The sequence below is a fragment of the Pseudorca crassidens genome, chromosome 21 (genome assembly GCF_039906515.1).
Source record: "Pseudorca crassidens isolate mPseCra1 chromosome 21, mPseCra1.hap1, whole genome shotgun sequence".
NCBI classification, from domain to species: domain Eukaryota; kingdom Metazoa; phylum Chordata; class Mammalia; order Artiodactyla; family Delphinidae; genus Pseudorca; species Pseudorca crassidens.
The window spans coordinates 16,880,717-16,908,552 of record NC_090316.1 but is presented as its reverse complement, the minus strand read 5'-3'; the positions used below and the strand labels follow the sequence as shown (position 1 = coordinate 16,908,552).

Genomic DNA, 27,836 nt, shown 5'->3' with positions numbered 1-27,836 from the left:
TTGAGGGGATGCAGACATTCAGAGCATACCATATACTGTGCTCTCAGAGACTTTATTTGTCTTGTATTGTAGACTCCCTAGTAGCTGAATTGTTCCACTGTTGACTTAATTTTCTCCTTTCTTGTAGCAACGCTTGTCCTAACAATGGCAACTGCCCACCCACGTGAACTTTTTATGAATACCTGACCCACTCTTAGTTTGCCAGTTATCATGGGCATTTACTTTGTATATCACCTGGTTTTCTCCTGAGGACTAACTGTTAGCTTTAAGAATTCCTTTTCAGCTCACATTTCTGGGTACATTTTGTTCCTAAAATAGCTGACCTTTGACCTTACTTGCTTGTTCAAAAACCTGGCTTTCTCTTGACACTGTGGCTTTAATTGGATACTTAGTCTTCTCTTTTTCCACTTTTGCTAATTTTACCACCATCTAAACTCTGGTTTGAGAAAACTAAATCTGACAGCTGAAAAGAGCACTTAAAAATTCATTAATTGTATTATAAATTACAACTGTATTATGTTTTTCTGCCTTCTCTAAAATTAATATTGCTTCTCATGAATTTATTTGAATACTTTTGCTTATATTTGATTTTCATACATCTTACATTTTTAAGCAGTTAATATTTTTGCATAATGATACTGATAAAGCTTGAGACCTTCCCTAAACAAATAAATTATTAACTTACAACTGAGCTCTAGGTAGAATTATGATTCCTTCATTCGCTAATAACCTATCATAAGAACATAGGGATTTGAATTGAGTCATACCAGGGGCAGTCCATCCCAGTGTTCAGCTGTAAATAACTACTTCAAGTAACATGCAATGGTTGATATGCAGCTGTGCTACCTAACAAGCTTTAAAAGTAACTATTATATATCACAGAGAGCTAATAGCATATTATGGCCCTTTTAGTCATAAATTTGTCCATGTTTTTCATAATTCCATTTGTGTTTCGTAAGAGAACCACTTCTGCTGTGGACATCAGTCACTCTTTTAGGCTGTATCAAATAGAGAGACATAGGTACAGAAAGTGATGGAGGAGGAGAAAATTTTATTATTCATGCTAATAAAATGTAAAAAAGTATGGTTTCATCTAGAAAAGCAGACATAGATATAACTGTAAAATATTTTTGTATGTTTGGTGTCTTTAGTGTGAGGTAGGGGAAAGAATATAGACCTCAAAGTCAGACAGATCCAACACTGTCCTTTACTATCTTCATGACCTCTCTGAACCTGTTTCTTTAATCTGTTAAAAAAAAAAACTAGTATTTACCTTTAAGGTCTGTTGTTAGAATTAAAATAATAATAAATGAATTCAGTACTTAGTAGGAAGTTAATATATGAAAGTAGTAATACTAGTAATACTAATTTGATATCTCTCACTTGGAAATATTCTTTGAATTAAAAAGTGAAGAAGGAGGGAACTAAAGAATTAGAGTTTTGTTTGGTCTTGGCAACATATAGGCAGAACTGTCAAAGGGAACATGGTCTAGAGCTGCACTGTCTAATACAATAGACACTAGCCTCATGTAGTTACTTACACTTAAAATTTTAAATTAAAAATTTAAATTAAATCTTTGGTTGCACTAGCCACAGTTTAAATGCTTGGCAGCCACATGTTGCCAGTGGCTACCATATTGAATAGAGCAATAGACAATATTTCCATCACTGCAGAAAGCTCTGTTGGGAAGTGCTGGTCTGGATCCAGAGATTCTCTGTAGACTTCATTACTACTGTCAAAAAGCAACTGTCTAGGATTAGGTGGCTCCTCACAGTGCTGGGAACTGGCCAATGCCAGTTTCTAGTTCCCTTTCCCCACCACGTTAATGGGCTTCTCGGTCTCTGCTCCCTTATCTCATCACACAAAGCGCCTTTGCACATTTGTCTGTTCTTATGGCATCTACTAGAGCCTGTCTTGTTTCAAGGTGTCTGTTCACTAAACCCAGCTCAGACCTTTGGGAGCATAGAACCCTTTACAGGAATAACTTCTTTTTCAAATTCAAAGTAATGATTGAAATGCCTCTCACTGTAGAATTTCAGGAGGAAAATTAAGGCTAGGGGATATACCCTATTCTCTTTAAAAACCATGGTATTTGGGCGGCTCCCTAGTTCCCTCTGTCCACAGCTGGTTCTATTCTGGCTGCACTAATTGGATAGATTAAAACATGAAATGTGTCTTGGAGGAATCAAATTTTTTGAGACAAATATGACAGTTATATTCATTGTTTGGGAAGATTTTTAAAAATTTTATTCTTGTTCATATTAAGGGCCATGTGATTCTAATAAGACCCATATAATAGTGAGTATGAAATGGTTAAACAATTAAACTCTGAAGTTCTGCTCCCAGGTAGAGTGCTTAATGATTTGAAAGTGTCATGGTGACTTAGAACAATAGAGGGGTCATACCTTCTCAGATCCATCAGGAAATTACTCTTCCTGCTTGAAATCGCTAAGTTTCAAATGTTTCTATTGCCCAAATAAGGCAGAATACAGAAGTTGTTGCCAGAGGGAGAAATGCGAGGTCACATAATAAAGTGAGGAGACATTCCCATTATATGGCAGGCATTTAACAGGGATCCTTGGAGAAATGCAGCCCCTTTAAATACAGGTGGTGGAGACCGTATCTAAAACCAGCACTTTGAACATCTATAGTACAAGAGACTATTTTCTGACTTTAATACATAAGAGTGACAACCTCAGAACAAAACTCCCTGGGTCTAGAATCACACAGAAGATATATAAAAAGATCAGTAGAACCTGGAGGTTCAATATAAGATGAGAATTCTGACCAGACTAGAACAGAAACAATTCTACCAGCCTCATTGAAGGAAGTCAACAAGTCACCACTCGTTGGGAAGAAAGGATAGATATAAAGCGGTATGAGAGTTCTCACCATATATTAAAAATTGCTCAATTAAATTATTAAACTCTAATTAAGTGTATATAGTTCATAATGTATAGTGCAAATTAGTCTTTTTCAATTCATTGTTTGGTTTTTAAAAATCTTCATTAAAATTCATTTCCTATTCATAAATAGATAAATAGATCTCTTATTCATCATTTCTATTCATAGATAGTATTGACCTGGAACAAGCAGACTGCCAGATATTTCTCCAGCAAAGATGGGTTTATTTGGGATTTGTAGAGAATTACATCTGCAACCATGTTGAGCCATGGGCAAGTCCCTGCTCAGTGAGGAAAGAATGCTTTTTTAGAGGAGAAAAGGCTACAGTAAACAAAGGGTCCGTGGCTCTTCATTGGCTGAGTCCTTGCCTGGAAAGAAGAGGAGTCTTTCCTCTTCCTGTTGGGGCTCTGCTGTCATCACAGGGCATGAGAGCTCCCCCTTCTGGTCTCCAGCTTCTATTTAATTGAAGTTTTTGTTCACTGATTTTTTACAATAGATATTTTGGCTGGACTCTCAATTGATACTTGGATTTGAGATTGTGTGCTCTACCTTGCAATGTGAGGAAAAGGGTGCCCCACCCAAACATATCTGAACGGGACTTGTTTCTGCTTAGCCAGCTAACACAACGAGTCACATGTTAGAGGAAATACAAGGTTGTGACGCAGCACCCCCAGAGGCTCTGGCCGACCCGCAGGATCTCTGAGACCTTAATCTGCCTCTGTTTCTGATCTCCCCTTGTCTTTGGCACACTCAACTTGCAGCTGCCTAACTCTCCCCACTCTTAAAATAAGAAAACTCAAATTTCTGAGCCACTGAACAGGGCTGTTAGCTTTCCATGCTGGAGTTATGTCCTACCAAAGGCCTGATGAGTATCAGTGGTTTGTTTCCAAAATGTCTTCAGTTATTGTATGTGTTTTTATGAAAGATTAAAGAAGTAGCATTAATCATCCCAAGCCTTTCTCTCTTTCCCCTTCCCTGCCCAGGCTAAGCATACCTGAACAAATACAATAAGAGCTTTCACTGTGTTGGCAAGGATGTTTGTAAATGTGTGTGTGCGTGTGTGTGTTTACCCATGTGATTTACAAATAACCCAAGTGAACTAAGTGAAGTAAGTTTAGGCCATGCTTACCAGGAATATTAGGAAGCAAAGGCCCTTCAACATCTGAATTAGCTCTGGCACTGTTTCAGGGAAAACTGGCTCACATCTCTTGCATAAGACTTATGTAAGAGATTAGATGTGGTGCCTAAACTATTCCAGTTATCTACAGCATGGAAAAAAGAAAAGTATGCTACATTGTTGTTACTTGCTAGCTCTCTCAATTTCAAGGGATTCTTTGCTTATGGAAGTAAAGCATCTCAATTCTTAAAAAAAAAAATAAAGCTTAGTTTTTCTAGTCTTTGTCACACAAACATATGTAGAAGTAAACCAAAAAGGAGGGGAAAAAAGCTATGGTACAGGCAATAAGTAGTTTAGAACTTGGGTAGATATTTAAATTAGTTCATCTATAAACAGTAACAAAAATAACAGTTTTACGATTAAACTTGAAACTCCAAAGCCACATTCCATACATAGCTATTACATATCACTGAAGAAATAGATTTTCCCACACCTCATAAAATAGCTCCTCAAAATTTAGAGCTCACTGTTTATTACCATCATCATTATATTCTGGAAAGGATTTAGATCAAATCTGATTTCCAGATATTTTGACCAAAAGAGAAATGAAGGACAGACATGACTTGAATCCAAGTCCACGTGCCCCATGCACAGGGAGGCCAAATGAACAGAGACGTCGGAGTCTGGAGTAGAGAAAGGTCTATCACAGGGCCAAGCAGGGAGAATGGGCAGCTTGTGCTCAAAAGACCCAAACAAACTCCCCGATGATTTTCAGGGAAGCATTTTTAAAGGCAACATTTGGGCCGCAGGGGTTATGACCTTCTTCTGCTGGTGAAGTAACAGGGTGGTTCTTCAGGACTCTCCTGCTCAGCCTGAAGTTACCATCCTCCACCTGGGTGTGGGCCTTATTAGTTCCAGTAGAACAACTCAAAGATATGCCTCAGATTTTTTTTTTAATATTTTTTTTTTATGCACTGGATTGTTGTGTATATCCCTTGAGGAGGAACTAGGACTCTGTCTTAATGCTGCACTATTGTTTCCTGACTGCTTTTCCTTTGTTCCCACATTCCCTCACTTCCCTAATTAGTAACTGCCCTTTGGAACTCAGGGAAAGGCTAAAGTCTTTTTCCTGCAAACCAGAAACAGGGGACACGGAAAGGCTTTTGTTCCCTGGGAGGGCCCCACAGGGCCATGCTCAGTTTCATAAGGTTCTCCTTGGTTCTCATTTCTGACATATATATTTTTCTCTTTGGAGCTGTGTGGTAGAGAGAAAAAAACTTAAAATGTAGAGTCAGGCCAGCTAGCTCAGGTACAGATACAGACATCATCGCCTACTTGCTGCATGACCCAAGAAAATTGCTTAATTACTCTGAGCTTATTTTCTCAATTGTAAAAGGAGAATAATAATATCTATCTCGTAGGGTTGTTATGAGGATTTAGATTAAAATAACCAACATGCGTTGAGTGCTTATGTGACACTGTGATTAATAATAAGAAATAAATATTTGGTCTTCCAACTCTGTCCTTGGCACAGTTCCTAAAACCGTTGGAATTTCCTAAGTGATAAGAGTGATAAAGTTATCTTTTGTTATTTATAACAAGCCCCTTTCACCACCCAGAGTTTATGTTAATGAAATGACTTTTGGAAAGCCCCTAGGAACGGATGCTGGTCACCAGGGGTACCAACCAAGTACTGAAAAGGTGGGAACTTTTAGCCCCACCCCCTGACATCCAGGGAGGGGAGAGGGGCTGGGGGTTGAATCCATCACAGATGGGCAAAGATTTCATTGGTCGTCTTACTTCAGGAAGCCTCCATAAGAACCCCCAAAAGGTCAGGGTTCAGACAGCTTCCAGACTGGTGAACAAGCAGTGGTGCTAGGAGGGTGACACACCCAGAGAGGGCATGGAAGCTCCAGCCCCTTCCCACATACCTGGCCCTGTGCAGCTCTTCCATCTGGCTGTTCCTGAGTTATATCTTTTTATAATACACTAGAAATTTAGTAAGTAAACTGTTTCCCTGAGTTCTGTGAACCACTCTGGTAAATTAATCAAAAGCAAGGAAGGGGTCATGGGAACTTCTGATTTATGGACGGTTGGTCAGAAGCACCGATGTTTTATTTGGGCAGATTATGCTCAGAAACTGAGATTGTCTTCCCCAATAATTTATTTAACACAGGTTCACTGCAGGAATTATAATTTATAACAATAATATTTCACAAGACAACAGCATTTAAGATACTATTTCTTAATAAGCTAATAAAAAATAATATATTTCAAACCAGTAATAGGTTAATTACACTATTGTTCCAGGCGGAGGGGAAGTAGAAGGAATAAAGTTCAAATTTAGTCGAGGTGTACCTTTCTACGAGTTGGTTCTCAGCCGAGTCAGTCCTTCCAACAAAAAGTACAGAAGTAGAGTGTGTTGTAGTAGACAACACAGGAGCAGTTCTCCTAGACAGCTTACTATGTAACTGGCGTGTTCTCAGCACTTTATCTAGAAAAAACCATTCATTTACTCCTCATAGCAATCCTACGAAGTAGGTATTATTATTATCCTTCCTTTCCTGATGAAGAAACCAAGGCCCAAGTAACTCAGCTCTTAAATGGGATAATGGGGTTTGAATGGGGTTGTGTGACTCTAGAACCCGCCAGTCTGTGAAGTAACAAATATGTTAGCACTTAGCCAACCACAGGGCCTGTATTAAGTTCTCCTGAAGGGTCGTTACACTTATCTTTCCTCTTTCCAGAGAAGAAAATTTGCAATGGGGTTATATATGTTCCACCAGTCTGTAGCGTCCCCGCTGAGCCAGGATGTAGCCTTAGATGGCATTTACCACTTGTTTTGAGCTGCATTTCTGAGCAATCCCAGCAGGGCCCAGGGGGCACTGAGAGTTACTACAGGCCTCACACAGTCCCTGGGCTGGGCTTCAGCCAGAAGGACAGAAGTACTAGGGTGTGGGTCTTTCATACACGGCATTTTGCAAAACTTCATATAGAAGGAATTGAAAGCAGATACAGTGACCTAGTGGAATAATTAGGCTGGAATAATTAAAACAAGCCTGCAGTATCTGCATAAAGAAAACTTGTGCTTTATAATGGTTATTAGGAAAAAGACAGTCTGCACATTTATTTGGCTTATGTGAATTAAGACATTAAGTCATGGTGGTTTTAAGATGAGGTGTGGTCAGTCGTAAAATTTCTTGAGAAACATTGAGTAATGAGGTAGATAGTGCACGTAAACTGACCACAGCGCCCGCCGCAGAGCAAATGTCAGGCAATTTGTCATCGTCTTACTATTACACTCTGTCTTATAGTACATAAACTCTTGAGAACCTCTGGTTGGAATGAGAAAAGTTTCTTTCCCCGAGTGTTCCTAGATGAGAGGATGGTTTGAGGTAAACTGCACCGATTTCAGTGTCTCCCGCAAAATCAAATACAGATAGCTGCTCAGGGCACCTGAAATGTGATGGAGGGTTACCAAGGCAGTTCGCCCAGACTCGTGTTGTTCTTCTGGTGAGAACCGCAATTTCAGGGCTCCCCTGTTTCACCAATCAGCTAGTTTGGTGGAACTGACTCACTTGGTCCTTATAATTAGTTGTCGTGTCTCTGTATACTTCAATATGGAAATTTGCTCAATTATTGTGAACTGTTAAAACCTATTATACAATTATATTATTATTATACAATTATATACAATTAAAACCTATTATAACCAAAACTATTATAGCTCTGTTTGCCGATTAGTGAAATAGTAAATGTTACTCAGCCCATTGAGAAGTAGTTCTCCTTCTAAAGAAGTTTAGGTTCTTTAGATCTGCATGGCTTGAAAGTGACATCTAATCTTGGGTTCACTGCTCAGTTGGGTCTGGGTATATGAAGTATTTTTACATTTGTTTTAATTTAAAAAAATTTTAATTTTTAAATTTTTTTTAATTTGAAGCATAGTTGATTTACAATGTTATGTTAATTTCTGCCAAAGTGACTCGATTATACATATATATATTCTTTTCCATGCTATTTTCCATTATGGTTTATCACAGGCTATTGAATATAGTTCCCTGTGCTACACAGTAGGACCTTGTTGTTTATACTTGTTTTAGTATTAACTCTTTTTCAAAGTGCCCAAACCCATCCATTGGTAATACATGACCCAACTTCACTCGGTCATGTGAAGCATTCCATCCAAATACACTGAACACTGAAGGCACATGTCAGTACGTGGGTGGTGGAGCCCCCGCTCTCCCCTTGGGTTCTTGGTGTGCCATAGGTCACAAGACAACAGCAGCTTACACGTAGGGACGCCTCCAGGGTCAACCTGTATATTAAATATTAATAAAGCTTACTTCCCATCTTGTGTTTAGATGAAAAATAAACAGAAATAGAAGTTCTCCAGTGAATCTTCTCGTGCACACCCAGAGGAGTGTACATCCCACTTGGAACACCACCACTCCCTTAAGGCGTAATTAAAGAGTTACTAAATGCTAAAATGAGAGCTCATCCAAACCCATTATTTTAAGGATTGGTGTGTACAAAGCCAGTGTCCTTGAAAGTTTTTCACAGTTGCTGCCTCCCCAACAAACTTTCCCTGGAAGTTACAATTCAATGCAATTCTGTTTTTCCGCTGTGTTCTCCTCCTACACCATTTGGGAGTTTTGCTGCACACAATTGCAGGGCTGGCTTATTCCATCTGAGAGTTTGTGGCAGGTCCATGATGGATGGCCCAATTCTAGCATAAATAGCAATACATTTCAGTTTGCTAAATACTATCACTGAAGGGGACCTCTGGTCCCCAGGGAGCAGTAGAATGTGGCAACATCAGCCGTGCAATTGTAGATCAGATCTGTTTTTATACACAAAGATGGTCATCAATATCATATTTAGATGTGGTATGAGTCAGAGATTTATATATGATTAAAATAGTTTTAAATATATTTTGCAGCAAGAATAGAAACATTAAAAATCACTCTGTTATGTTTATGCAAAAACAATTTTATTTACTGTAAGAGCTTTTTATTGAATGGCTTTAGAAACAGTGGACATTTTCTTTGGAGATGACCTGTGAGTGGATTTGTTGGTTTGAGGACGGCGCTAAAGTTTTGCGAGAATTGATGAGCTTCCTCTGCCCTGTGCCACCATGGAGATCGTTTTTAGGTGAAGAAAATACCAGAACGATTGTCCATGAATACAAGGCACAACCTAATGTTAACTATTTCCGCAGACTTTTCTTGAGATAGGTGTGTATTAATAAGAGGAGAGAATAAGGAGGAATTCGATTATCCTAGTATGTGAATAATAGCAACTCTCAGACGGTAAGTCCTAAGTGCCACTGGATGTTTAATTTCTGGTTTCAGAATATCAATCAGCCTGATTCTCTGCTTTGTGCCAACGAGTACCCATCACCTGGGGGCTTGAGAACAGGTCTTCCTATGCCAGTTTTTCTTATTCCATGAACACTTCTGCCTACCTGCCAAACAAATCATCTCGCAGCTCTCAGGAGTTAAGCTCTTTGGTTAAGTTCAGCAGCCAGCAGAAAATCCCCTCCGTTACGTATATTTTGTGGTTGGGGGGTAGGCAAAGCAACAAATATTCCAGTCTTTTAACAACTGATAGGACGGATTATCTCGTGATTTCTGTACTCGAGTCAAACACGGAGTGGCACTGATATTGGAGAAGCTTTTGTATGTTTGTACCTTTTCAAACATTCAAAGAAGGTGAAGGAATAATGCAGAGAATGTCTGTACACCCATGCCATAGATTCAATAACAATGTCATTATTTTACTGTCTTTGTCTTTCTACCTATGTATTCACACACACACACACTTTTTTTTCCCAGCATGCATTGATGATCCTTGCATAACTAATTATTTCTTTGGTGGTTGTTAAATGGTGATTTTTTAGCCTATCATTTCTTCCACATGTATGAATGGGCATTCTTCTGAAAAGAAAGTCTTCCTTTCACTCAGCAACTCGTGATGTTGATAATTCTTCTCAAAAAGACCATGATGACCTATTTAAGATCATTTAAAAATCAAAATGGAGTAACTGTGGTTCAGGCATCCAAAATGGAGTCAGATGGCCATTGTGGGTATAGTTTCAAACATGTTACTGCATCACTGAGAACTTGAGTTTTGTGAACTGTATCAAACTCAAGAACACCACCACCAGCCATTTTCAAAATAATATCTGCTGGCAGCTGCCAGCTACAACATTATGGTTTCAAGGTCTCCCCTTATAAGTGTGCAACCATTTTGAACCCCAACAATCCTTGCTTAACAAGAACCCTTACTTCTTGCCAGCTCCAATCCTAATTCTTGACAAACAATTTATGTAACTTGCTGGGTTTTGCACATATAAGCCTCCCCCGTTTTGTAGTCCGGCAGAACACAATTCAAGTGCTTCTTGAATCTGTGTCTCCCAGGTTATAGTCCTCAGCTTGGCTCAAATAAAATTCTCTTCTATTTCTTATTATACAGTGTTTATTGATTATTTGTGTTGACGGCAGAGTAAATACTTATTTTTTTCTCTATAAAAAATTCAGATTGGGGCTTCCCTGGTGGCGCAGTGGTTGAGAGTCCGCCTGCCAATGCAGGGGACACGGGTTCGTGCCCCTGTCTGGGAAGATCCCACATGCCGCGGAGCGGCTGGGCCCGTGAGCCATGGCCGCTGAGCCTGCGCGTCCGGAGCCTGTGCTCCACAACGGGAGAGGCCGCAGCAGTGAGAGGCCCGTGTACAGCAAAAAAAAAAAAAAAAAAAAATTCAGATTGAGCTCTTGGCATGGTAGTAGCCTCCAATGGTGGTACTTCTTTTTCTCCTTCCTGTTCTCCCTTCCTTGCTTCCTTCCTCTTTCTTGTTTTCTTTCACCCTTTGTTAAGTATCATTGTGGACTCATAAATTCTTATTTATTCATTCACTGGGTTAAAATTACAGTCATTTTTTTGAGCTTCAAACAGTACAAAAGGTGGCCAGTTGGAGGCTCTTCAAACTGTGCCCTTTAAAAAATTGTTTGACTTTTTATTTTGAAATAATTTCAAACTTACAGAAAAGTTGCAACAATAATACAAAAAACCTTGGCATTTCCTCACCCAGTCATTAACATTATGCAACGTTTGATTTACCATTCTCCCCGCCCCCCACCCACCTCTCTCTCTCTCTCTCTCTCTCTCTCTCTCTCTCTCTCTCTCTCTCTCTCAGCTGTTTTTTTCCCAGAGCCATTTGATTAAGTCCTAGTCGTGATGCCCCATTAACTATAACCATTCAAGTGTGCATTTCCTCAAAATGAGGCACTCTCTTATGTAACCAAAGGACAGCCACCAAATCTGGAAATAACGGAGACAATATTACCATGATCCCCAAACTCCCGTCACCTTCTCACTCAGAAAGAAATTTAGTGCCCAGCCCTTGGTGGAAAGAAGGCAGTTTAGAATGCTAAAACATGCAACCTAAAAATGAAATGTTTGCTGTGTAGTGTGTGCAATTCTGGTAACTGTCTCTAGACCTGGAACATTATTTCTCTGAATATCCTTGGAGTAAGGTCTTGTGGAAGAAGACAGTTGAGAGGAAATAGCCGTAAATCTGGTTCATTATTTTTGTTTTTCTCTGGCAAAATACATTCTTTTTCCATGTAAGGACCTAAACAACTACAAAAAGTTACTCTGTTTTTTTTTTTTTTTGCTGTACGCAGGCCCCTCACTGCTATGGCCTCTCCCATTGCAGAGCACAGGCTCTGGACGTGCAGGCTTAGCGGCCATGGCCCACGGGCCCAACCGCTCCGCGGCATGTGGGATCTTCCCGGACCGGGGCACGAACCCGCGTCCCCTGCATCGGCAGGCGGACTCTCAACCACTGCGCCACCAGGGAAGCCCCAAAAAGTTACTCTTAAGAGCAAGAGTTAAAGGGAAGACCCCTAAGCATTTGTAGGCCCTTGCTGACTTTCAAACTGCTTTTCCTGTACTTGTTCATCTCTAGAGCTGCAAACTTAGTTTGAATTTCCATTAAAGTTTTCAAATATTGTAAATGGGCTCCCAGTCTTGGCCTGTGCAGAGCAGAACTGACTTCCTAAAGCACCAGAAGTGTGGGCATTAGAGAACTTCAAAAAAGTCTTGCACTTGCAGGGGTTTCTGAAATTAGGAATATTAGGGTTTGCTTTTTCCCCCCTTCACCTTAATGGCATTTTTATTATTTTATTTTCTACTTCCCACATGCTGTTTTAAAAAAGTTTATTTTCTATTTAGTTTTTGAAAGTAATATTTTCTTTTTTATTTTTTGAAAATAGTATTTTTTAAAGATAAGAACCAGTTCGAACTATGAGGTGGTTTAATTGCTCATTAACATATTCTTGTGAAAATCTTAAATTATAACTGATATACATATATATCTAAACTATATATATGTACATCAGTTATATATTTATACTGTATGGGGAATAGTATAGTGATTGTTTTCAAATTAAAACACTTTATTCATGGATAATATGGATAGATTCTAAGGCTGTTCTTAAAAATTTGTAATTTGCATAGTTGGTGTGGGATAGACACTCACAGGGCACTTGGGGTTTAGGGATTTGTGTTTTTTGTGGCCATAGCAGGATTATACCAGAACCTTGAACCACCCCCTCATCCTTCAGACCTTCCTTTTCTTCCTGTGCTTCCCCAAAGGTCATAAACGTAATGACACCTCCCTCAGTGCTTGACATGCAAGGGGCAATTGCTTTGCTGGCTTTGTTTCGTGGGCTTGTCTCTGGCAGTATGCATACAAGTGAGTTAAACCTTCCACTGGCAAACAGGACGGGAGAGACCTCACTCTCTTGCTGGCTGCACCACTTTTTTTTATTTTATTTTATTTATTTATTTTGGGCTGTGTTGGGTCTTCATTTCTGTGCGAGGGCTTTCTCCAGTTGCAGCGAGCAGGGGCCCCTCTTCATCGCGGTGCGCGGGCCTCTCACTGTCACGGCCTCTCTTGTTGTGGAGCACAAGCTCCAGACGTGCTGGCTCAGTAGTTGTGGCTCACGGGCCTAGTTGCTCCGCAGCATGTGGGATCCTCCCAGACCAGGCCTCGAACCCATGTCCCCTGCATTGGCAGGCAGATTCTCAACTACTGCGCCACCAGGGAAGCCCATGGCTGTACCACTTTTTTTTGGTTTTGTTTTTTGTTTTTTGTTTGTTTGTTTTGTTTTGTTTTGTTTTTGCGGTACGCGGGCCTCTCACTGTTGTGGCCTCTCCCGTTGCGGAGCACAGGCGCCGGATGCGCAGGCTCAGCGGCCATGGCTTACGGGCCCAACCGCTCCGCGGCATGTGGGATCTTCCCGGACTGGGGCACGAACCCGTGTCCCCTGCATCGGCAGGCGGACTCTCAACCACTGCACCACGAGGGAAGCCAGGCTGTACCACTTTTAACGTGAGTTTGATCGTAGCCCAATGTTGATCTTCTGGTCCACAGGTCATTAAATATTTTATGACCTTTCTCAATCTTAGGTCTGCCAGCTCTTTTTTCTCTTTATATAAGGTGTAAGATAAGCCAAATTATTGTTCCTTTTACTAATACTTAAAAATATATTTTGAATGGAACACACACAGAGCAAACAAAACCTGTAATATAGAGTACAAATATTATATTTTCTCAACATAGGTTTATATACATATGACTTAGCAATATAATTTACTTGCACTCCAGGAATGAAGAAACCTTTTTGTCTCTATTTTAAAAGTTTTGTTAATTTTTTTTCCCTGTAAATACTATTCTTTGTAAGAGATAACAGGCTCATTCTGAAAACATGCTTTGTAACCCCTAACCAAAGATCTCAAAAGTCATTGCTTGAAGTGACAGCTCACATCTCATGAAATGGACTTGTTTTGATAGTAGACCCTTGGATTATATGCTCCTTACAGCCCTTTGTATTCACCTGAGGAGAGGGTAATATACCAGCGGTATGACCCACATAACCACAGAGAAGAATCAATCTTTCCTGTATGGAGAATATGTCCCAGTCCTGCTGCCTTGCACGTATACTAGCTTATACTTCCCCACCTCCGGACTAACCAATGATTATTTTTACTTATTTATGACGGCCTTTCACCAAAAAGAATTTGAGGCAGCTTGCAAAATTGATTAATAGCTATTGGAAAACAGACTTCAGAGCCAAACGCGGGTTTTATCTGGAAGGAAGTTTCACCACAATAAGCATAACAGTTGATCAATGCCAGAAGTAACTTTAAAAATTGCCTAAGAAGACTCATTAATGCTCATTATGTACTTTCTGAGCTCTGGAAATACAAATGCACTTCAAAAGCTACATGATATAGCAAGTTACACCAATTTAAACCACTTGCAATTAAGGAGATATTGACAGCTTCCAAAATAAAAGACATCTGTGTAACAAAATATACAAACCTTGTCTTTTTAACAGGAGCCACTTTTTGTCCAAATAGTAATTCGATCCAGCTACAAACAAAATTTTCCTATGAAAGAAAATGTGAGATTTGCTGATTTATTTTTTGCCAACCTGAAGAATTACCAAAGATTCCCCCCAAATAAGACCTAGGACTTTGGGATAATCCTGTAGTTCCCAATTTGGAAACTTTTATTATGGGGACATTGAGCTGTTCTGGATTTTTCAGAAGAGCATATTGTAAAAATATATCCCAAATCTGATTATCCTAGGCTAGTCTCCACCGTTTCTTGCTTGGACTGCTGCAGTAGCCTTCCAATTGATTTCCTTTCTTTCATGCTCACCAAACTAAGGTCTGTTCTCTACAAGGTAGCCAACCTCTGAAGATGGAAATCATATCCTGAGCTCCTCTCTTCACACCCTTCACAGGCTTCCTATTTTACTCAGTGATAGGATTTTGTTACCCCACCTCCCCTCTTACCTGCTACTCTGGTCCCATCTCCCACTCCTTCCCTTTGTTCATTCTATTCCTACTCCTTTAGCCTCTTCATTATACTTCCAACAAGGGGAGCCCACTCCTACCTCAGGTCCTTTGAACCTCTGTTCTTTCTACCTGGAACATTCTTCCCCCTGTTATCCCAACAGTTTCTGCCACGAAGCCTTCAGGACTCAACTCAAATGTCATTGTACCAAAGAGAAACTTCTCTAACCGTTCACCTTATATGAAATCGCACACCCTTTCTCTCCGTCAAGCTCTATTTTTCTTGTAATACCGTATCATTGTTTGATATATTATACATATTTTTATCCGTTTGTGTACTATCTCTCCTGACCAGAACGTAAGCTCCATGAAGACAGGGCTCTTTTATCCTTTTGTATTCCTAGCATCTAGAACACTGCCTGGCAAAGTGCTCACTATTGAATGAACGATGACATTTACCCACAAGCTGAGATATGACATTTATTTACTTTTGACTGAAATTCCAACTGAGTGTGATAATACTGGTAAGCTCTCACAGATCAAATCTTCTGATTGGAAGTCATTTATATGAGTGCATCGTTACCTTTTGTTTTCGTTATCCCCCAACAAATTTTTTTAGACATATTTTTGTTCCTAACCACCCTCCTATGACATTTTAATACCGTAGATATATTACGTATGTTTTTATGTACTGTGTATATCTATGTATCTATATATCTGTGCTTTATATATAAAAAGAGTAAGATATTTTCAGCCACTCCATAAAAACCAATTTCTGCCCTCACTGAGAATGCATGATCTATATCTACATTGGCAAAAATTTGGAGAAATAATTTATTACTTAGTAAGTTAGTCTAGTGGATAAAATCTTCCTAAACATGAGGTCCATTGGAGAAAAATAATGGTCCTATTTGATTAAAAAAAAAAAAAAGGAAAACCATGTGAATAGCTGCTAACTCTCATTGCCACCTTGCTGGGCTATGTCTTCTGTGTGCCAGTTGTATTCCTTCTTCCATTTAGTTGACACGGAAGAATACAAGAACTATGAAAAATACAAGAAATACACTGCGCACAGAACCCATGCCTTTGGTTTCCTGGCTATAGTGTTGCTGGCTATATTGGTTTTGATTATATGTCTGCTCTGTGTGCCCTCTTTATGTTATTTTGTGCTTCATGATATTTTTTCCTGCCTCATTCTTTTTTTTTTTTCTGCCTCATTCTTGAAAGGACTCAGACTGCTTAAAACTTAAACAAAAAGCAATGATAAAATAACAAAATGAAAGTATAAGAAGTGTATTACAGTAAGAACTATATATTTGGTCTTTGTCAATGGTTCCTGACGCAGATCTTCTGAAACCCTTGGAATCTCCTGAGTGATAGAGATGATGCGTGTCTTCTGTTATTCATAACAAACCCCTTTCAACCATACTTGAGTTTATGCTACTACGGTGACGGTGACGCTTGGTGGATCTCTAGGTAGCTTCAGGATGGGGGCTGGTTGCTAGAGGAACCAACTATGTGATTAGAGTGTTGGAACTCTGAGCCCCAGAGAGGAAAGAGGTTCTGGACATCCAGAGATTGAGTTCATCGATCTAATCCTACAGAATGGAACCTCCATAAAAACCCCTAAATCACAGGGTTCAGAGAACTTCCCCATGGGTGATGCCTCTTGGTTCAGCGAGGGTGGCCCCTCAGAGAGGGCATGAGGGCCCCATGTACCTCCCCCACACCCCTCATACTTTGTCCTTTGAATCTCTTCCATCTGGCTGTTCCTGGTTTGTAGCCTTTGAAATAAACTGATAAATGTAATAAAGTGTTTCCCTGAGTTCTGCAAGAACGATTCTAGGAAATTATCAAACCTAAGAAGTTGATACAAGGCCAAGGCAATATGTAATTAAGGGCCAGATGACTAGTCTAAGAGCAAATGATTTTCAAAGTGTATCCTGCAGAAACTCCAGAGAGGTGCCTTGGGGGCTGCTGTAGGGATGGAGAAGGAGCAGGATTTAGGGCTTGGGAAGGTCAACAAGGAAGGTTCAAGGTCCACCACTATCACCCTTTAATCTCACTTCTGTACATTTCTCTTTTTTTCATTCTTAATTTTCTTTTAATTTTTATTTTATATTGGAGTATAGTTGGGTTACAACTTTTGTACATTTCTTATGTTGGCATTTTGCATGCTTTGTTTAAAGAAGAATGTGATGATTTAATCTGTTCTGTGAAGTTCTTTTGACATTTGAACTGATTGAATTTGGAAGAATAGTTTCCAAAGGTATGATCACAGTTAATATAAACCCATTCAATCAGAAGATACTTCATAGTCAGAATCAGCAGCTGTTGTGACAATCAAAAGTGGAATACCAGCGTTCCAAGGATCTGCACTCAGCCTGTCTCTAAGGCAGTGGTTCTCTGACGTTAGCATCTATCAGAATCACCTGGAGGGCTTGTTGGAACAAGAATTCTGCTTCAGTAGGTCTGGGTGGAGCTTCCTGCTCTAGGCAGGGGAACTTGAAAGCAGCATAAATAAAAGTGGTTTAAAATCATTTAAAAAAAAAAAAAGCCAAAAGAATCAGAGGTGGGGTTTTTTTGTTTTTTTTTAAGCACTCGAGTTTCATCTGCTCCACCTGTGGATTCCCCCTTGCTTTCCCTCATTTTAGTCATGGTATTAAAATTAAAATACAGGTGTCTGATAAGCATCAGTAACTAGAAGTCTGTTTTGAGTTTGTAGATCTTAGATTATCACCAGTTCCTGTTGGGAGACAAAAGACATTAAGAATAACAGAGTTGCAAATGTTCTGTTTCAGACACTCTTCTCTGAAAGAAAAGCAAAAGCAAAACAAGTCAGACAGGGAAAGACAAATGTTATATCACTTAGATGTGGAATCTAAAAATAATATAAATGAATCTATATACAAAACAGAAACAGACTCACAGACATAGAAAACAAACTTATGGTTACCAGAGGGGAAAGGGAGGGGGGAGGAATAAATTAGGAGTATGGGATTAACAGATACACACTACTATACATGAAATAGATAAGCAACAGAGATTTACTGTATAGCACAGGGAACTACATTCACTATATTGTAATAACCTATAATGGAAAACAATCTGAAAAAATATATATATATATATATAAAACTGAACCACTCTGCTGTATCTGAAAAAAGAATATATATATATATAACTGAATCACTTTGCTGTATACGTGAAACTAACACAATATTGTAAATCAACTATATTTCTATTTTAAAAAAGCAAAACAACTCCATCCTATAAACAGCCTTCTCTATCATTCCTTATCCTTATGCTGCTATGTTTTCTTTATGACACTAGTACCAGAAGATATCATATATACTTATACTGGCATATTACCTCTCTCTCCCTTTCTCTAAAGTGCAAACTCCAAAAGGGCAGGGAGTTTACGTTGCTTTGATACTCCTGTATCTCCAGTGTCTGGCATGTAGCACACACCTTATAAATATTTCTTAAATACATGAATGATTAATTGTGACATTGCTATACCTGGCTTCTTTGTCCTATGAAATATTGGTGAAGGCATTTTTAAAAATGTAACATTTATGGTTTATTTTCATGAATATAAAAGTAATAAGTTCATGTTAGAACTGAAAAAATTCAGGGAAGCACAAAGAAAGAAGATCACTAGTAACCCCACTATACATTTTCATCTACAATTTCTGGTGTTTCCCCTCCTCGCCCCCCCTTTCTGTATTTAAATAAATGAGATTACAGTCCAATTTCTGAGTTGCTTTTTTGGAATCTGAATATATTGAGAACACTTCCCCAAGTTATTTGGTATTATTCTATGGTACTAGTTTTTTTTGGGTTTTTTTTGTTTTTTTTTTGCGGTACGCGGGCCTCTCACCGTTGTGGCCTCTCCCGTTGCAGAGCACAGGCTCCGGACGCGCAGGCTCAGCGGCCATGGCTCACGGGCCCAGCAGCTCGGCGGCACGTGGGATCTTCCCGGACCGGGGCACGAACCCGTGTCCCCTGCATCGGTAGGCGGACTCTCAACCACTGCGCCACCAGGGAAGCCCAGTACTAGTTTATTGATTGCATAGTATTACATTATAAGAATGGAATAATTTATTAAACTATGACTCTCCTTTTTGGAATTTAGGTTGTTAACAAATTTTCACAACAGAAAACAATGTCGTCATAGGAAGATCTTTTGATGTATCTGCAGTAGTGCATTTCTGAATCTTAAGCATCAGTCTGGGCTTCCATAGGAGGTGATGGTAAGCCATTTCAACAAGAAATGGAAGCTATAATGCATTATTGTTAGCAAATCTTCACACCTTGCAAGTGAAGTTAACATTGGTTGATATGGATTTAGATATTTCTTTTTTAAAATTATTTTTTGATTTTTGGCTGCATTGGGTCTTCGTTGCTGTGTGTGGGCTTTCTGTAGTTGTGGCGAGCGGGGGCTACTCTTCGTTGCGGTGTGCAGGCTTCTCATTGCGGTGGCTTCTCTTGTTGCGGAGCACGAGCTCTAGGTGTGCGGGCTTCAGTAGCTGTGGCACGTGGGCTCAGTAGTTGTGGCCAACGGGCTCTAGAGCACAGGCTTAGTAGTTGTGGCGCACGGGCTTAGTTGCTCCGCGGCATGTGGGATCTTCTTGGACCAGGAATAGAACCCGTGTCCCCTGCATTGGCAGGCAGAGTCTTAACCACTGTGCCACCAGGGAAGTCCCATATACATGTTTCTTAGTTCCCGAGATCTTGTATCTAAAGACTCCTTGTGTTACCACTTACAAGGTTTATGAAAGATGTTTAAGATGTGATGTATTTCTGTTATCTCATTAATTAACTTCTGCTTTTATCTTTATGAATTCCATACTTTTGTGCTCCTCAGTTTTATTCTGCATCACCTCTTTTAAATTCCTTTGAGTATTTTCTTCATCTGTTTTCATTTATTGTTTAATAATGAATGTATTTAAGTATAAGAAGTTAGAGTTCTCTAAGTTCAGTTCACCATATGAACAACGTAACATTTGATAAAGAGTACCTGCATTGTCACTATTTTAATATAAAAATGTAACTGAAATTTAAAATTTTTTACCTAAGAGTTTTTCAGGCAATTAAAAATTACATATGTACTTACATACACAAACATCATATATGTGTGTGTATATATATATATATATATATATGTATAGTCTTTTCTTTCTAATTTCTATTTCTATTGTTTGGGATTAGAAACTGTCATAAGAACACAACATGAGTTCTACCTCCTTAATATATTTCAAAGTGCACAACAGCATATTGTTAACAAGGGGCACTATGTTACACCACAGATCTCTAGAACTCATTCCTCTTGTATGACTAACTTCTTACCTGTTGAACAACAACCCACCATTTCCCCCCTCCCTCCCTCCTGAAGAAGCCACATGTGTAAGAGGGCAGGACCTCTAGGAAGTTGGATCCCTGAATGACTGTGTGGAGCAGACCCAGCCCCACCTACTCATCACTATCTTCTGACTCAAGTTAGACTATTGTGTGAGGAAAGAAAAAACTTCCATTACGTTAACTGAAATGTTAGGGTTTATTTGTTTCAGCAGTTAATATCCTTGAACCAATATACACTTTCCTCCTTCTACACCCTTGCTTCTCAATTATTTCTGGATATATTTTCTGGATATAGTTGCTGGATCCGGATAGTCATAGAGTGACCCGGAGCAGAGGATGAGGACGGCAAGCTGTGGAAAAGTGTGTGGGAGTTCTGCAGGTAGGATGATGGTGCTTAGATGACCTCTCAAATCACCACCCTGAGGGTAGGGACACAAAGTCCCGTTTTCTAGTTTGAACAGCCCATGAAGGTTTTGAGTAATGCAGTAGGCACAGTTATGAAGTATCTTCTTTAAGTATAAAAAATACATAAATATATATACACACACACATATATAAAACTTTTGGAGTAATAAGAAAATAATGGCCTCCATTTACTGAGCACTTACTATGTGCCAGGTACTTCAGAGGGCTTCTGCTTCATGAAGTGAAGACTGAGGATGCAATGTGGCCCGGAATTTCTTGGTACATTTTATCAATGTGACTTCATCATCACTGTTGGTAATGGGAACTCTGCCCTCATTCAGTGTGTGTTTTCTGCCAATCCTTGGTTTTTGGTGATTCAAGAGTTTTAATTTTTTAGTGTTGAAACAAGACATCTCTTGAAGTATGTGGCCCACTCCAGAGATGTGCTTCTTCCCCAGGACCCTCCTCTTTGGATTCCAGAGTCCATCAGCTGGGGAAGAACTAGATGGTTCAAATAAGATGGATCAAATAGGATGCCCCTTGAAAGACAATATCAACCTCTGAGGGTAAGACAACAATCAATAATTTAGGAATATCTTTTCAGCAAGTGAAATGTTGTTTAGATTATCTTTATCATCTGATATTTAAATAACAGCAATGGTAATACATTATTTATGAGTAACGTTGGACAGATTACAAATAGCTTTATTGTAAACTATCTCATTCGTCAAAAATCATTCACTATATATTCAGGAAAAATACAAGGAAAAGCAAATTAAAGTGTACTGGCCTAGAAAAAAATCAAAGAAAAAATTTAGATTCCTATAACAAAAGAAACCAACACTAATAGATGCATTTTGCATTTAGTCCACCTAAAAGGTACCCCTTAAAAAATATAATTTCTGTTGTATTTTTAGGTTTAATTACATTTTTAGATGCAGTAGTGGGAAGTGCTCAAAGTATTCTCTCTGCTTCTACTCTTTCCCCTTCAACCCAGTCTCTATACTGCAGTCCGAGTGGTCTGTTTAAAATGTAAATAAGACCAGGTCAACCCCCTGCTTAAAACCTCTCAGTGGCTTTTTCCTTTTACCTGAAGTAAAATCCAATCTTTTTTATCTGAATGATCAGGATGCTGGCTTCTCTCCAACTTCTTGTCATTCCACACTTTTCTCTGCTCCCAAGAATTTTGTTCAGCCACACCAGGCCTTCCTTTAGTTGCTCAAACACACTGAATTATTTCTGACCTCATAACCCTTTGCCCAGGCTGATCCCTCAACACTGAAGCCCTTCTCTGCCGACTTGAAATGGCCAAACCCATCTCATGTTAACATCACCTCTCGATATTAAGCATTCTGTGAGCTCCTGTAGGTAAATTAGGTGCCCACTGCCAGATTTTCAGTTACAGTGACATATCTTACACAGCACGGTGCCACATGGGAAGCATTACCTGGTCAGTAGACTATACTGTCCCACTAGACCAGGATGCGTGGACAGTGACAGTATCTGTCTCACTCAGTGCCATGGCCACAGCATTGAGCACAGTGCAGGCCCACAGTAGATGCTCAATAATATACGTTTTTCAATTGTGGTAAAATACACCTAACGTAACCTTTACCATCTTCACCACTTTTCCGTGTACAGTCGAGTGGCATTAAGTACATTCACATTATTGTATTATCATCACCACCATCCATCCACGGAACTCTTTTCATCTTGCAGGTGTGCTCAATAATGTTTATACAAAGAAGAGATGCGAGGTCCTTGATCCCGTTTGTAAAGTGAAGAATCCTTTACCATGGAAAATAATCTGTCTCCAATTTAACCATTAGAGAAGTTCGGACTTTAACATATTTGATTTTTATAAATAAGGTAAGTGATGGACACAAAAGAGCTCTAGAAATACTTGAAGACATGGGCTTGGGAAAATGAAGTATTGAATAATACCGATAGATCTAAGTGAAAAGGCTGAAAAAAGTGAATAAGAAAGGAGGTAAATAACACAGAAATAGGACGTACATTTAAACTAGCTTTAGCCTCTGGGTACAGTAAGATCTTTTACAGATGAATGCTCGTGTAGATGGTGCATTTCCTTCTAACATGGGCTCTCAGAGGAGTGTGTGGCCATTTGATTACATAAAAAAGGAATTGGAAGACAAGAAACCACCCAAGAGGTGGCTTGTATCTGGGAGGAATCATTTAGGTTTGATTCCTATGAGGTACTTCCAAAGCTACAAGACTTAAAACTCACTAACTGACTTGGAACTCTTGTTGTCAGACAAAATCCTGGGGGGGGGGGGGGTGTGTGTGTGCGCGCGCGTGTGTTCAGAGTATTCTGCTAGGAGTTTTGGGGCTTGTGGAGGAGGAAGACATATCTATCCTAAAAAGAAGATTTTCAATGTAATAAAACAAAAACGAGTCAAATCAAATTAGAGGCTGTAGAGCAGATATGTACAGATAATTATATACTTATGGGGTGTACATAATCACTAATTAAAATAAGAGCTGAGGGAGACTGAAGTAATGTGGTCTAAGCACAGGCAGGTCTAATGGAAGACAGTGTCTCCCAAAACACAGTGATTTAATGTCTATATAAACACTTTTCTGAACTAAGACAATTAGCATGAATGTAACTCAAACCTGCATAAGTTACAAGTGAATCCTTCAGAACTAACATTAAGCTCTGTAAATGCCATTATAAATCATTACATCTGAAATACTTCCTAACAAAGAATTCTTACAAGAGACCTTTAGGAAGGTGACCAGGTATTCAGCCAGGTCAGTTTTTTAGCCTTTGAAGGATTTACCATTCCTTAAATCAAAACCTAACCATAAACGGAAATTAAAGACAAGCTCCTCCCAACCCAAAAGAAGCACTAAAAGTAAATGAACCGACTATACATCTCTAGGAGGTGTGTTCTCAAGGTGAGCATTTCTCATGACAAGATACTTTCAGAAGGCAGCGCTGTGCTGAAGTGCTGAGCTCGGCAGAACTTGTCTGTTCCCATCAGTTAGCACAGCGTCGTCTGGCCACTGCTCTGCGTATTGACGGTGTGTAAACGCGCTTATGTAAGGAAAGGAGAAACAAATATACAACCAATGCAGCGCTGGCTACTAGTGCCCTTCGGAGTATGCGTGTTTTGGATTGTGCTTTATATACAACACAAAATCCTCCCTCAATAAATTTGTACAATAAGTTGCAAGCTCTTTGGAGAGCAGCATCACAATACACAATATGGATATGCATTTATTTCATCTTCTTTAACTGGATCGTCACTTCCTATTACAGGGATCCATCTGTGTTCCAACTAGACACTAATGGTGTATGCTAATGGGACACCTGGTTGATTTTTTTTTTTTTTGCCTCTAAAACAAAATTATCTGTGTTTGTATGAAAGCCGTGACTTCTCTTTATTAGCATCACAGTTGGAGTTGATTGTCCGAAGTAGCCCCCTTCCGTAGTCTCTTCTCCCAGAAATGTCCAGACACATCCTGGTTGCTATTACGAACCTTGGCTCTAGGTTTGAATCTAGGCTGTACCTCTTATTAACTGTGCAACTTTGAAGAAGTTACTTAATAAGTTTTCTCATTGGTAAAATATGGATAATAGTGCCTATCTCAAAAAACTGTTCAGCAAATGAAAGGAGATAATGCACAAGTGTGTGGCACGTAGTAGCTAATAAATGGCAGCCACTGTGATAATGGACCACCCAGTTGCATTTGATGATGTGCAGGCAAGGCTGTGTGGTCCACCTAGGGGAGCACTCTGAAGGTACCCGTCACAACACGAGCAGAGGCAGCCACCCAACCACAGTGCTGCCGTCAGGAGGTCAAAGGCCTCCTGTCGTGGTCTGAGCACGGGTTGGAAAAGAATTTCCCGACACAAGGCCCAAAGTAAGGGAGATAGAGTTTATTAAAGAGAAGGGTCACTGAAAGAACAGCGGGCCGACTTCCTGGTAGCCAGGGAAAGTCGACAATGAGCATGGGTTGCTTGTCTATTTTTATAGCCAGGGAACCTGTAAGTCATCTGCTGACTGGGCAGAGTGTGTATACTTTCAGTGTGCTGAGCGGGAGAAAAACACGGCAAATGTCTTTCCTTATATGGGATGGGAAAGGGACAGGGCATGCTGCTGGGGAGGGCTCTGGGACATTGCAGTGGTCACAGTGTGACAGAGTGATAGGAGCCCTGTAACTCTTTGTTCAGGCAATATCGTCCCTTTGAGTTTATCTTGTTCTTTGTCCTTGGAGCTCACCACATTCCCCCCTCTCCTTATTTACAGGGCCAATTCTTTGGCCCTATTGGATACCCTGCTCATGTCTACCTACCTGCCTAGCTCCTTCTCTGGCATTCAGGAGCCCTTTTTGTGAGGAGAAGGGGCGACAATCTCTCTGGCTGCTTCCTGCTGGGCAGGGGTGTCGTAGGGACCCTGGGTCCCAATGCCCATTCTCTGTCAGGGTATGTTTACAGAGGGGATGAGAGCCCACAGAATGATAAGGCGGCTTGTTCCAATGTAGTCCATGTGCCAACTGGCTGGTACCCTTGTTATAGCACCATCTGGAATTAAATCTTTCGAACCTGTTGGGAGATGAACTTAGATAATGTGTTAATAATGCAGGGGTCAAACGACGAAACAAAGGCCATCAGGATTAATGGTCCCAACAAGGGCAATAGCCATGTCCATATCTGGATCCCCAGAGAGGAGACGAGGCTGGAAAGCCAGCTGGGGCCCTGTCCTGCTCTCTCTTTTAAATCTTCTATTCATTTGATGTTTTTCTTTAGAATCTGAAGGTCTTCGTCAGTGTGGCCGGAGGTATTAATATAGAAGCAGCATGTCTCACTTAGTAGGACAGAGACATCCCCGCCTCAGCTGTTATAACATTAAGGGCCCTCCTATTTTGTAAAACCCCCTGGGCCAGAGAGCCTGGGGCTGACTACTGTTCCTCGGTGGCTGCTACCGCTGCCTTCCAAGGTTGCTGGACCATGATGGTGAGATGGAGAACGCTCCTCTAAGGGGTACGCCTGCAAACCAGAAGAGCCCTCTGAAGACACTGTGTATTATTTCGGGGCCGATCAAGAATTGGGTTATCATAAGCACGTCCCCCTTAATCAGTGGTTTGTTTTTGTCTCTCCCGGGCAGGTCTTAAGGCCTCCTCGAGGAAGGACGCAGGGTTGGGAATGCCTCCTGAGGAGGCTAAATCCTTTGTAGTCATAATGGTAGCCTCTGGGACTGCAGCAATAATCATACAGGAGCCCCTCCAAAGTGTGGGAAGATCCAGATAGACCCCGTTACCACATAGAGACGAAAATCCAGTGCCCCTTAAGGACTCCCCTGCTGTGGGTCCCCAGAGCCAAGCCCTGACCTTTTGGGAGTTTTCCTCTGGAAATAGACTAGGGTCCCGTGGCCTAGGATTATATTGGGCAGGCCAAACTCCAAGGAAGTAATCATTTATACATAAAGGGGAGAATTCGGGCTCTGACTGATGATGGGTATGACAGGGGGATTGGCATAACAAATTTCTGAATATAGCTGAATTATGTTATATTTTGGAGGAGAATCTTGCTGGGAGGTTAAACTAAGTAAGTGTCCGGTGCTCACACTGACCCCCACATATTTAGTTCCCAGGGCCGAGCTGTTCATGGGGATATGGTCTTCGTTAATATATTTATTAGTCGCATCTCTCCTTGAATTTCCCCAACACAAAGTGAAATGACCTTCGTGTACATTATATTTATTTTCCTCTGACCAGGGATCCCACTCCAGGCTAGTCTGATTAAAATTGAGGGTGTAGTTACACAGAGAGTCATTAAACCAGCCCCAAATGGGTCCCCAACCATCCGGGTTTTGGAGACAGAGCTGTGCCTCGTCTTGCCCAAGCTTGGGCTAATGCCCATATCCTGTTTTTCTCTTCATGAGTACAACAGGTGGTCAGGACTACACATGAATGTCTCACCAGGTCGGGTCAAAGGCTATAGTGAGGGCCTGAAATTCCTTAATAAAAGTGGTGGGATCCTGACGGAAGGAACCTAACTTGTTTTGAATTTGGGAAATGTCAGACATAGGAAAGGGAACATGGACTCCAATAGTGCCCATGTCTCCATTTACTACTTCCCTTAAGGGAAGCATATTAGAATCTGTTTCCTGGCGTTGGGCAGTCCACGACCTTGTGTGGGGAGGGGAGAGGAGGCTTTCTCCCTGATAAGGGGGTGACTGATGGGGAGCTGTGGGTTGAGGGGGGGGCAGGGGCTGAAGCAATGAGGGTTGATGGGGTGGGGGACAGGAAAGGTCGAGTAGAGGGTCGTCTAGGAGATCTGATGGAGAGGGAGACAGAGAGGGTCGGGGGGGGGGGGATAAGGCGGCAACAGAAAGACACAGGTGGCATGAGTCCCTCAGATCCGGATTCTGACTAAGGGCAATAAAGGTCTGGACATAAGGAACCTCTGAGTCCTTTCCTTGTTCCCGGCAAAAGAGATGAAGTTGGAGGATCGTGTTATAATTTAGTGTGCCATTAAGAGGTCATTGTTCTTGGTCCCCCACTTTATACTGGGGCCAAGCCGTGTTACAAAAGAAAATGAGCCTCTTCTTTTTGAGATTTTCAGGGTCAAATTTTCCCAGTTCCTGAGGATACAGCCGAGGGGTGAGCCCGAGGGAGGCTCCCGAGACGAACCAGAACCCATTCTTAGCCTGTACGCCGTAGAAAGGGCGTACTGAGACTCACCGGCTGACAGAGAGGCGTCCCCTTTGTCCTGGTGACCTCTCCGTGCGACTAAGGCACAAAATGGGCCGACTGTCCCAACAATCGCATCCGACCGTGAGAGGTGACCCCTGAGCGTGCGACTAAGGCACAAACCATGCGACTAAGGAACCGTGAGACTCGAGCAGAGAAAGGAAAGAAAAGAGAGATTCCCGGGACCCACCGGGTGGCTCACCGTTTGGCGATTCCCTGAAACGTGAAAGGCACTCCTGGGATGGCTCAGAGGCAACGCCTAGGCTCCTGTAAGTCAATCCGGACCGAGAAAAAGGTGAAAGTAACAGAGGAGACAGGCTGAGGAATCGGCCTCGTAGTCCTGCCGGGAAGGCGGCGGCCAAGGGGAGGGGGCCCAGCGTTCTGCTTGAACCAGTGTGTGCCTCACGGTGCACGGAAGTTGCCTTGCTGGGGGCAGACGCTCTAACAGCCTGGTCT

The 27,836-nt window shown here is 40.8% G+C and overlaps 1 long non-coding RNA gene across 1 annotated transcript in view; it reads left to right on the top strand.

The window, feature by feature from the left end:
• The window catches only part of LOC137216020 (uncharacterized), an 88,979-nt gene extending 62,155 nt beyond the window's left edge, over positions 1-26,824 (top strand). Inside the window, exons 3-5 of the long non-coding RNA XR_010939548.1 lie at positions 18,795-19,144; positions 21,116-21,223; positions 22,377-26,824. This is a non-coding gene — a long non-coding RNA (uncharacterized lncRNA). The remainder of the gene's footprint in view (positions 1-18,794; positions 19,145-21,115; positions 21,224-22,376) is intronic.
• The last annotated feature ends 1,012 nt before the right edge of the window (positions 26,825-27,836 follow it).